Genomic DNA, 8,443 nt, shown 5'->3' with positions numbered 1-8,443 from the left:
CAAACAATGAGAGAGGCAGTCGTCGCATGCGCTGCATCTTCTTCGTGGGCTGCTCCTCCACCAGACATGGCGGCCATGGTCGTCGGTGTCGCCGGCCTCGGCAGCACGAGCACGCCATCAGTTGAAGCACTGTCAGGATTCACCATCGCCACTCATCGTAGCCGCTCGCCAGTTGCAACGCCGGCACCCACTGCTCCGCCCCTCCCTATGCAGCACTGATGGGGCGTCAGTTCTAGCGTCCGCTGCAACACCATTGATGCATAGAAAACGTCTTGTGCATCAACGGCTTGCCACTACAGCTTTTTCTCACCGGACTCTAGTTAAATCTTTTCAAATGAATGGTTGAAACTTTTGTGTTAATGATCGCTATCTCTGGTTGAAGCTTTCTTCTGGTCGGTTGATACTTTTTTCCATCACCGGTTGCTGCTTCCGTGGTTGCATGATGGTCAACCCTCGATCCTCATCGTTTCTGGTTGAAGCTTTCGACAATGTGAGTTATAACATTATTAATTGTCGGTTGCAACTTTTAGTGTTACGCAGCGGCCGACCTAACTTTCCCATCGCCGTTCGTAGCTTTTCTCGTTGCTGGTTGCAACTTCATCGTCTCTGATCATAGTTTTTCTTGTCGTCGGTCGTAGCTTTTCTCGTCGGTGGTTGCAACATCGTCGTCTTCGGTCGTAGTTTTCTCATCACCGGTTGCAACAACGTTGTCCCTAGTCATAACTTTTCTCATCGGTGGTCTTAACTTTTCTCATCGTCGGTTGCAACATCATCGTCTCTGGTCATAGTTTTTCTCATCTCCAATAGCGGCGACATAGGATGCGACAGAGTGGAGGAAAAGGTATGTTGAGGTGCAAGGAAGCTACAACCTTTTCGCAGCACGAGAAACAAGTGATGAACGGGAAAAGGGGGTCGCCCTCATGCTGACGAGAAGGGCAGGTCAGTGACTTTATGACGGCCGGCGAACGAGATCCGACAGGAGATACACGCCGGTGTGACGCCCTCGATTTGACCGTACGCTAATCATACACGCAAATGCGCATGACCAAAATCAAGAACTCACGGGAAGATATCACAACACAACTCTAGACACAAATAAAAATGTACAAGCTTCATATTACAAGCGAGGGGCCTCGAGGGCTAGAATACAAAAGCTCGAGAAACACACGAGTCAGTGAAAGCAACAAATATCTAAGTACAGACATAAAACAAGGAGATGCCTTAGAGAAGGCTAGCACAAAAGATACAAGCTCCTAAACTACTCCTGGTCGTCAGTGACCTCCACGTAGTAGTCGGCACCGTCGGGGTAGCATACGTCATCGGCGAGATACGCCAACTCCTGGGCTCCGTCATCTGGTCGCATCAGTAGTATCAAGGGAAAAGGGGGAGAAAAGCAACGGTGAGTACTCATCCAAAGTACTCACAAGACTGACATCAGAACTATGCTAAGTATGCAAAAGTATCAAAGGAATGGGGTTATATGTGGAGTGACTGCAACAATGCGAGAATAGAGATGGGTGACAAGTCCTATCAAAGACTAGCATCTTCAGGGGTCTTGCAGTAATAGACGAGAGTAGAGAAAGTAACACAATTAAATAGGCATATTGTTGTAGAAATATTAATTAAGGTCACGCCTAGAGATTATTTCTCGACTCCCTGCGAGAAAGCAATCCCAGAGCATTCAAGTTAAGTGAAAGTTCTAGTTGTATAAGATCAGGGCACAACTCCAAGTCGTCCTGTAATCGTGGACACGGCTATTCGAATAGTTAGTTTTCATCCCTGCAGGGTTGCACCACAGTACCCAACGCGCTAGATAAACTCTGGCCGGACACACTTTCCTAGGTCATGCCCGGTCTCGAAACATCAACACGTCGCAGCCCTACCTAGGCTCAACAGAGATGCTAGCCTGCCGGTCTAAATCCTAAGCGCGTGGGGGTCATGGGCCCATCACCCTTTGCGCTCCTACACGATGCGAGGGTGGCCGATGTCAGTCCTGGCACCTCTTATACTAGAACGATGCTTATCTGGGCCACTCGGGCACGCGCCGCTCCATTGTTGATGTATAAAGAGCTTCGGCTGATACCACGACTTTGAGTACCCATAACTTCTCCCACGTGAAGGTTAGTGTGAAAAGGTCTCCCGACCAACTCAGATCAAATACCCAAATCCTTAGCATTTTATTAATTGCGGCGACGAGCAAAACCACGATAAATGGGCCCTCGCCCCGTCTCGAGGATGTGTGGCAAGGGTTCAGAATGCCCGGCCACGCCCCGTCACAACTCATGACGAGATGATGTATATACTTCTCGCTCCTTGTTGGTTACCTCAAGTGGAAGGTTGAGATGTAGTCAGCAGCAAGCTTTCCCTTACACGGATACTGTAAGGTTTATCAAACCAAGAGGACTCCTAGGATCAACAAGTAGGTGTCCCCTGCCCTGGCGCAAGCAGAAGACGTGGACCTACACACACATAAATAACTTTGCTCCCAACGAGTACAGAGAGGTTGTCAATCTCTCCGTCCTTGTAGTTTGCAAAGGATCAAAACACAAGCAGGAATAGTGATAGTGATTGCAACGGGAAAGTAAATGAAAGAAGTAAATGATGGAGGTGTAAGCAATGGTGGTGATATGGACCGGAGTCGCATGATGTTCACTAGTGATGTCGCTCTCCCAAAAGACGATAAACAACTATGCTTGGCTAAACAAATTACAGCTGGGCAATTGATAGAATTATGAACGCACCGCAATGCTAATTATGCTACTTGAAAGTTAGAGGCTCAATAGTAACGGGCGGTACGCCAAGACAAGTAGACCTTTTATTCATCAGCATCTACTTACTAATCATCCACCTTGAGATATCTATCCAGAACATATCGCTGGTATTAAGTTGTGAGCCCCACCCAAAGTGTAAACACAAAGCAACGAACAACTGCATTAACGAACTATGCGTAAGGTAAACAATCCTTGCAACCATGGTCACAAGCACCGTTATTTTATCCCTGGTGGCAACAACACGTCCCCTAGTCTCATGTTTCTATCACTCAAGCTAGACATCAGGGGGCATGAACCCACAATCATGCATAGCGCTCCCTCTTGGAGTTACAATCTACTACTCGGCCAAAGCAATAAAGAGCAACGGAGAACATGCATGAATCACTAAAGAACATAATATAAAAGGATAATCAAATATATAACTCATAACAATCTGAACATAATCTCATAATCCATCGGATCCCAACAAACCAAGCATAGCAATAGCAGGAAAATTACATAGGTGCCTTGATCATGTAGGGCAGCTCACAAGGACTAATCATGGAAGCACAAGATTGGGGAGAAGACATCACATAGCTACTGGTCATGGACTCATGGTCCAAGGAGGACTACTCACGGCACGTCTGGGAAGCGTCCATGGCGGTGGAGAAGCTCCCGGAGGTCAACCCTCCCTCCGACAGGGTGCCGGGAAGAGGTCTCCTGACACTCTCGATCTCAGAAGCGTTGCGACGGCGGAACAATGGAGAAATTCGCGATTCTGGATCACGTATAGGGATTTTCTTGTCAAGGGGTAAATATAGGCGAAAGGAGGGCACCGGAGGGCATGGTACCAACCCAGGCGGCCTCCCGGCGCGGCCTGGGGGTGGGCCGCGCCCACAGGTCGCCTGGGCGGCCCCTGGCACCCCTCTGCCCCCCTTTCGTGCTTCGTGAATCTTATGGTGCCTGATTTTTATATATTTTTCTCGGGATTTTTGGGGCTCCAAAAAATTGGGTAAAAGCCCGTGCAAAAAAAAAAGACATCGACAGACAAAAACTGGCATTGGGTGCACTGTGTTAATAGCTTAGTCCAAATATGTGTAAAAAGATATAAAAGTGTAGCAAAACATATAACAATGTCACCCAAAAGATCATGGAACAAGCAGAAATTATAGATACGTTTGGGACGTATCAACAACCACGCGAGAATTGATACGTCTCCATCGTATCTACTTTTCCAAACTCTTTTGCCCTTGTTTTAGACTCTAATTTGCATGATTTGAATGGAACTAACTCGGACTGACGCTGTTTTCAGCAGAATTGACATGGTGTTGTTTTTGTGCAGAAATAAAAGTTCTCGGAACGTCCTGAAAATTTACGGAGAATATTTCTGGAAAATATGAAAAATACCTGTGCAAAGATCCACCGGAGGGGATGGGACAGTGGGCCACAAGCCCTGTTGCCGCGGCCCCCCTGGCCGCGACAACCATGCTTGTGGGGCCCACGTGGCTCTGCCGCCCCCAAACTCAGCTCTATAAATTCACTTTCGTCCCGAAAAAAAATCAGAAGAGAAGATTTCATCGCGTTTGCGATACGGAGGTGCCGCCACATCCTGTTTTTCGTCTAAAGGGCAGATCTGGAGTCCGTTTTGGGCTCCGGAGAGGGGAAATCGTCGCCATCGTCATCATCAACCTTCTTCCCTCTCCAATTCCATGAAGCTCTTCATCGTTCGTGAGTAATCTATTCGTAGGCTCGCTGGGCGGTGATGAGTAGGATGAGATCTATCATGTAATCGAGTTAGTTTCGACGGGGATTGATCCCTAGTATCCACTATGTTCTGAGATTGATGTTGCTACTACTTTGCCCGACTTAATGCTTGTCACTAGGGTCCGAGTGCCATGATTTCAGAACTGAAATTATTATGTTGTCACCAATATATGTGTGTTTTAGATCCGATCTTGCAAGTTGTAGTTACCTACTATGTGTTATGACCCGACAACCCCGGAGTGACAATAACCGGAACCACTCCCAGTGATGACCATAGTTTGAGGAGGTCATGTGTTCACCAAGTGCTAATGTGTTGGTCCGGTTCTTTATTAAAAGGAGAACCTTAATATCCCGCAGTATCCTTTTGGACCCCGCTGCCACGGGAGGGATGGACAATAGATGTCATGCAAGTTCTTTTCCCTAAGCACGTATGACGACACACGGAATGCATGCCTACATCACATTGACGAACGGGAGCTAGTCACATATCTCTCCGTATTATAACTGTTGCATGATGAATATCATCCGACGAATCGCCGACCCATTGCCTACGAGTTTGTCCCATTGCTGATGTTACTTGTTTTGCTCTGTTGCTGTTACTTGCTTTGCTATGCTGCTATTACCACTGTTGCTGCTACTGCTACTTGCTACTGTTGTTACTCGATACTGCTGCTACTTGCTACTGCTGTCACTACTGTTGTTCCTTGCCACTGCTGTTACTCGTTACACTGCTGCTACCTGCTACAATACTTTTTCTCGCGCCGTTGACGGGAAAGAATATTTCCCGTCCACGGGCAACTTCTGGCGCCATTGATACAACAGTTAGGAATAGTCCGCCATCAAGAGATCGTTTCTGGCACCGTTGCTATCATACTACTTTGCTGCTGCACTTTGCTTGCAGATACTAATCTTTCAGGTGTGGTTGAATCTGACACATTCAGCTGCTAATACTTGAGAATATTCTTTCACTTCCCGTCGGGCGAACCAACAAATTTGGGTTGAATACTCTACCCTCGAAAACTGCCGTGATCCCACGCGCTGGTGGGCCATTGCAAGACAATTGCTAATTGTTGAGCAACTGGGAGCAGTTCTTTTCTGGCTCCGTTGCCGTGGAGGCATCAAGTCAGGAACACGTCAACATCATTTTTCTAGTGTTGTTGCTGGGGACTACTAGCAAGAATCCACCCGCAACACACCTCATCATGTTCCAAGTAGCAAGGTCAAGTAACTGTGTGGTTGTATCATGAGAGGGTTCCGAGGTATCACCCTTGATGGATTCCGAACGATGTAATCATCAAGGTGGCCACGGAGGAACCACCCTCGATGGACCACGCTGGACGGGTTGTACGACAGAGTCGTTATCGGAGGCGGTGAAGGAGGAATCACCCTCCGTGAACCACCGCCGGTCAACTACACTACAACGCTAACATCGGAGTACGTAACAAGGTGTCACCCTCGGTACTCGATGGTAGCTCTACAGAGTCATGCGACTAAGGGGTGTGGGTGATGTGGCGGGTCTTGGCTCGTCGATCAGATGATCGAGACTTGATGAAAAAGCAGGGGCAAGTGACTAGGGGGGGGTCAAAGGGGATCACTGCTCCACCTATACTAAATAGTTTAAAGTGCGATAGAGTAAAGTAGCAGTACATCAAAAATAGGTTATGCATCAGAATAGGAGCTATCTACAACAGTGGCAAAATCTATTGCAAGCATGAGGGAGAATGAATAAGCAACATAGGAATGATCAAGGGGGGTTTGCTTGCCTTATTGCTGTGCGGCAAAGGGCTAGTCATGAAGAGGGTAGTCATACCCGCCAACAGCATCAACATCAGCGTCAGCGTCTACCGGAGAGAAGAGGGCGAAGAAACAATAAATATAAAGCAGAGAAATGCATCACGATGCATGACATGGCAATATGCAATGCTAGACATGAGCTAACGCGGTATTATACATCATAGACGGATCGGGAAAATATCAAACGATATTTCCCGGGTCTGTGGCTACTACCGGACAAATGAAATGGGGAGGAAAGTTCCATGTTCATCATGCTAGGAGTATGTGACACATGAACGAATAGAGTAATCAGATTCATGGGATTTTTTTGGTCATTTTTCATATATAAATTATTTTCATGTGACTTACGTATTAATTTATATTAATTTTCAAAGTTTTAATATTGTTCTGAAATTAATAGAGTTATAATAATTTGAAAAATGCATTTGTGATGTTAGTATGACATCATGCTGGTGTCCGCAATCAACAGTGGGGCTGATTAGTCAAACCTGACAATGGGCCCCACCTGTCATAGGCTTATGGTTAAACAGGGTTTTATTAATTCTAAATATGGTTAATTAGCAGTGTGGGTCCAACATATTAGTGACCTATTAATTTAAATTTAATCATTTTATTAAAACTAACCGCATACTTAAAGTTAATGGCCTTGGGCCCACATGTGAGTGGCCTAGGGGGGCTGCCCCACATGGCAGCGACTAGGGCTGCCCAGTGAGCTAGTTGACCTCGTCAACTCGTCAACTGGGCTAGCGGGGGCCCCTCGCCAGTGACCCGGAGGTTCCACCTGGCCGACCATGTGAGTGGGCGGCGCTGGAACCGCGCTGGCGACCTCGACTCACGGCGTCGCCGGAAAATCGACACAGGGGGCTAAATCGGTTGTGGCCATGCGAGATCGAGCGTGGGCAGAGCCGCGTGTTGAATGTCGGGGTGGCTTGGCCGGAGGCGGCCAGGATCTAGGACAACGATGAGCTAAGCGGGCGGCGGCGTTCGGCGGCGCTGGTAGCGGGGCTACGGGCCACGGGGAAGGGCATGCGTGTGCACGTTGGCCGCCTAGGGACGTGCTGAGCATGCTCCCATGCTCAGCTGAGCACGCCGACGGTTGTAGCAACTACGGCGAGTAGTGCAGTGGAACTTCGTTGTAGCAACGGTGGCGAGCATAGCAGTGGAAGCAGGCTTCGGCTTCGGCGACAGCGATGGTTATGGCTACGGGAAGATGTGTAGAGAGAGTGGAGTAGCGGCCGCTCACCTGCGATGCTGGGAAGGCCCAGGGAGGAAAGACAAGGCAATGGCGGCAGCGAATCGACGGGATTAAGGGCGGTCGACGCCGAGGAAGAATAGGTTGTGGGCAACGACGTCGAGGCGTGCCGGCCCCGATCTAGTGGCAAGGGAGGGGAAGCTGCCCACTCTGGACCTCCTGGACAGGCTCCGGGGGCTTGTGGCCAAAGGTGGCCGCGACTCCACCACGACGCAGCCATGGCGCCGCTCGATCGTGCGTGAAGGAGGAGGAGCGAGCTAGGAGAGGGGTTTCTGGGGGGGGGGGGGGGGCTAGGGTTACCACGGGAGGGAGGGACGACGGGGGTTGCTCTTATCCCCTAGGAAGGACCGAGGGATGGCCGGCGCATGGTCGGTGGCCATGGCGGATGGCCTTCACGCCCGTGCCTGTCTCTTGTAGCGAGAGGAGGGAGACAAGTGGGGGTGTGTGCTCGGCCTCCCATTTTGCTAGATGGGCCATAGAGCTCACTAGATTATGTCCTCCTGTATTTCATTTCTTTACCAATTTTATTTACTCCACCCCTTTTCTATTTTAAATAGATGCTAAAGTATTTTTGTTAATTATGAAAACGGACACATAAATGTTGTGTATTATTAGGAGTTGGCACACAAAGTTTGCATGCAGTAGGAGTTAAATAAATAATTGGTTATTTTGAAAAGGTCATTTTATTTGCTATTGAACCATTTATTAATTTCCTAGGAGTTATTTGGTGAGTCCCATGGTGTTGGTTACAACATGACAAAGATGAGAGGGGGGGGGGATATAGAATAATTTGAACACTTTAATTTTATTGTTTGAATAATTATTATTTTCGACTTTATTTAAAATTTGAATTTGACTTTGGTTTTAATCATGGATAATTAGG

This window comes from Hordeum vulgare, chromosome 3H (genome assembly GCF_904849725.1).
Source record: "Hordeum vulgare subsp. vulgare chromosome 3H, MorexV3_pseudomolecules_assembly, whole genome shotgun sequence".
Lineage (NCBI taxonomy): Eukaryota > Viridiplantae > Streptophyta > Magnoliopsida > Poales > Poaceae > Hordeum > Hordeum vulgare.
The sequence above is the reverse complement of the archived record's forward strand: the minus strand, read 5'-3'. Positions refer to the sequence as shown.